This window comes from Myotis daubentonii, chromosome 9 (genome assembly GCF_963259705.1).
Source record: "Myotis daubentonii chromosome 9, mMyoDau2.1, whole genome shotgun sequence".
In the NCBI taxonomy this organism is placed as follows: domain Eukaryota; kingdom Metazoa; phylum Chordata; class Mammalia; order Chiroptera; family Vespertilionidae; genus Myotis; species Myotis daubentonii.
Genome location: NC_081848.1, coordinates 83229354 through 83233572, shown reverse-complemented (window position 1 = coordinate 83233572; position 4219 = coordinate 83229354).

Below are 4219 nucleotides of genomic sequence, written 5' to 3'. Positions count from 1 at the left end.
CCTGCAGGCAGCGCTTTCCTGCTCCCAGGTTGCTGCAACGACAGCCAAGCCAAGCCGACCATGCTGGGAGCTGCCTCCTACCTGTTGTCAGTCTCCATGGAGGTGGAGGTTAATTTGCATACTCACTCTGATTGGCTGGTGAGCGTAGTGGAGGGACAGTTAATTTATGTTTCTTTTATTATATAGCATTGCACTTTCTTAATTTCAATTTCTGATTGTTCAAGAATATAGAAAGATAATTAAGTTTTGTATATTTATCTTATATCCTGCAACCATGCTAAACTCACTTAACCCTTTGGTAGAGACTCTCAGATTTTATACAAGTCATCTCTGAGAATAGTTTTACACTTGATCTGAGACAAAAGGCCGAGAAGCAATTCTTCATTTATGGTGCCTTTTCCTTTTTGCTCCACTGCACTGGCTAGAACCTCCTACAAAATGTTCAGAAGCAATCGCACTGGTCATCCTTGCACTCAGCTTGCTGGGAGGAATGCATCCTTTCATCGTGATGTTTGGTAGAGGGTTTTTTTTGAATGAGCTTTATCAAACCAAGGAAATTCCCTTTAATTATTTGCATAGAGCTTTTATCAATTAGTGAATTGTCAAACCCATCTTCAGCATCTATTAATCATGTAGTTTTCCTCATGTATTGATATGGTAAATTGTACTAGTTGACTTTCAAATGTTCAATCTATCTTATTGAGATAAGCTTATTTAAGATGTACTATCCCTTTTAATGGATTTGACTTGCTAGAAATTTGTTTAGAATTGTTATGATGATGTTCATGAATAACTGTCTGGTTTTCCTTACAATATCTTTGTCTGGTTTAGGGATCCCAACAATGTTGGTTGGCCTCATAGATGGAGTGGGAAAGTATTCTTACCTGTTCAATTTCCTGGGCGAGGTAGTGTAGAATTGGTATCATTTCTTCCTTGAATAAATGGTAACATTTACCACTAAAATGATTTGGTCTAGAGTATTCTTTGTGAGATTTTAAACTACAAATTCAATTTCATAAATAGGGCTATTTAGGTTTTTTTCTTTCTTCCTGAGTGAACTATGATATTTTGTACCTTCCGAGGAATTTGTGCTCATTTCATCTACATTTAAAATGTATTGCCATCGTTGTTCCTAATATTTGTAGAGTCTGTAGTGGTTTTACCTCCATCGTTCTTGGCATTGGTCATTTCTTTCTCTCTATCCTGTTCAGTCTACACAGGTGTATGATTTGTTTTTGAGCTTCTTAAGGAACCAGCTTTTGGTTTAAATTTTTTCTATTACTTTTTTCCAGTGTCATTGATTTCTGCTCTACTTTTATTATTTCTCTTATAGTTTTATTTGCTCTTCTTTTTCTTAAGTGGAAGCTGGGGTCACTGATATGAGACTTTTTTCCCCCTAACATAGCATCTAGTGCAGTAATGGCGAACCTTTTGACCTCGGTGTGTCAGCATTTTGAAAAACCCTAACTTAACTCTGGTGCCGTGTCACATATAGAAATTTTTTGATATTTGCAACCATAGTAAAACAAAGACTTATATTTTTTATATTTATTTTATATATTTAAATGCCATTTAACAAAGAAAAATCAACCAAAAAAATGAGTTCCCGTGTCACCTCTAACATGCGTGTCATAGGTTTGCCATCACTGATCTAGTGCTATAATTTTCCCTCTAAGTACAGCTTTCATTGCATCATAAGATACAAGGTCAACACACAAAAGTTAACTATTATGGTCCATATACCAGTGATGAACAAGTAGAAACCAAAATTAGGAAAACAACACCATTTACAATAGCTCTAAGAAAATAAATACTTAGCTCTAAATCCAATAAAACTTGTACAGAATCTGTATGCTGAAACTACACAATGCTGGTGAAAGAAACAAACAGAAAAATGGAAATAAGTGGAGATATGTCATGTTCATAGTTTAGAAGATTCACCATCATAAATATTTGAACTCTCCCCAAATTTATCCTATAGACTTAATGCAATCCAGTGAAAATCCCAGCAGGGCTTTTGTATAGATAAGCTGATTCTGAAATTTACAAAGGAAGGCAAAACTTACATAGGAGGAAAAGCCAAAATAATTTTGTAAGAATAAAGTAGGAATCACACCACCAGATTTTTTTTAAATATATTTTATTGATTTTACATAGAGGAAGGGAGAAAGATAGTTAGAAACATCGATGAGAAACATCAATTAGCTGCCTCCTGCACGCCCCCTACTAGGGATCGAGCCCACAACCAAGGTACATGCCGTTGAGCAGAATTGAACCCAGGACCCTTCAGTCCACAGGCCAACACTCTATCCACTGAGCCAAACCCATTAGGGCACACTACCAGGTTTTTAAGACACAAAAAGCTACAGTAATCTTGACCATGTACTATTGGAAAAAGGAGAGACTCATAGACCAATGGAAGAGAATACAAAGTCTAGAAATAAACCTATATTAAAATGGCTGATTGATTCTTGACAAAGATACAAAAGAAATTCAGTGCAAAAAGAATAGTCTTTCCAACAAAGGGTCCTGGAACAAGTGGACATCCATTCGCGTGTCCCCAAACAAAAACCATAAACCTCACACTTTGAAAAAATTAACTCGTAACAGGTCATAAATGTAAATTTAATGTTAAACTATAGAACATTTAGAAGAAAATCGAGAACTGAGGCCGGACAAAGATTTCTCAGACATGCCGCAAAAAGCATAATCCATGTAGGAAAACAACTGGATAAACTGGATTTCACCCAAAAAAAAAACTGTCGCTCTGTGAAAACCCGCTAAGTGAAGAGACAAGCTGCAGACCAGGAGAAAATACTGCAATCACGTAGCTGACAACCAATTTGTACCCATAACACATGTGACAACCTATATTAAAATGGCTGATTGATTGTGCACAGTCCTACGCACAACAGTAAGAAAACTACCCAATGCAAAAATGAACAAAAAAGAAAAAAAAGTTAGAAAAGAACAAAAATAATTAAAAAGGCAAAACAAATTTAAAAACAAAAAATGAACAAAAGATTTGGACACGTCATCAAAGATACACAGATGGTAAATAAGCACATGAAAAGGTGTTCACCATCATTCCGTTAGGAAAACGAAAATGAAAACCACAGTGAGCTTTCACTACACATCTATTAAAGTGGCTAAAATGAGAAATCCTGCCAACACAAAGTGCCGGCGAGGATGCAGAACAACTGCAACTACCTTTTCTAAAACACGATAGAAACACGCTCAGAGGAAGTAAGATTTTGACATGGTGACTCACCCTTTGACTCAACACAAGTTTCTAGTCAGGGAATATATGGACTCAATTTGAACTGTGCACCGAATTTGAAGGACGTGTAGAATGTTTGCGTGGGCATGGGTGGGGTCCTCTAGATTTCAGCAACCATGGATGCCCACTTCCTCCTCGTTAAAAGCACGCCTGAATGCAGCCTGGGCTGAGCTCTAAAGGAGTCAGCACGCGTTTTCTGTAAAGGGTCATCGTAGTACTTGCAGCTTCGCGGGCCATCAGGCCTGTGGCGGCTCCTTCACTCTGCCCCCGGCAGAGCAGTGGGGACAACGGGCCTTTCCATTGGGTGGGTTCCAATCAGACTGCACAGGACTGGCTGCGGCTTGACCGGGCCCCTGACCCACCGGGGGCTGGAGCGGCAGCGGACAAGGGGCGTCCTCACGCATCTAGAACTCAGCTGGCAGCTCCGGGCAGGACCAGGGCCGGCTCCCACGAGCACTACGCATTTCATTAGCAGCTTCCTGGTTTTGTTGGAAAGCGTCTCAACTGCTGGCAAGCACGGGCCCAAGGTAGTTTGAAGAGCCATCTCCTTTCTCCTCATCCCTTTCTGCTCCTGTGAAGCTCAACCCATCACCATCCACACAGCAAGGGGCTGAGGGACTGACTTAAGGGGCGGAGCTCAGTCCCAGGCCTCTCCTAGGGAGCCGCACCCCCTTACAAACAGGGGGCTCCCCAGAAGCACAGGAAGGATCTGCACCTGCCCATCCTGGGAGCTGCAGTGTGTCTCAGGGCCGCCCAGGGAAGGCAGCATAAGCACCCACCGCATCTCATCTCTGGGGCCGGACCATGACCTTGAAGCACAAGGACAAGGCACAAAGCCTGGCCCCCACCCCAGCCCTTCTGGTGGCCCATGACGCACGGCGGCAGGGCCAGGGGCCAGGGTCAGCCGAGGCCCCTGTCCTCACAACACCCACAGCAGGC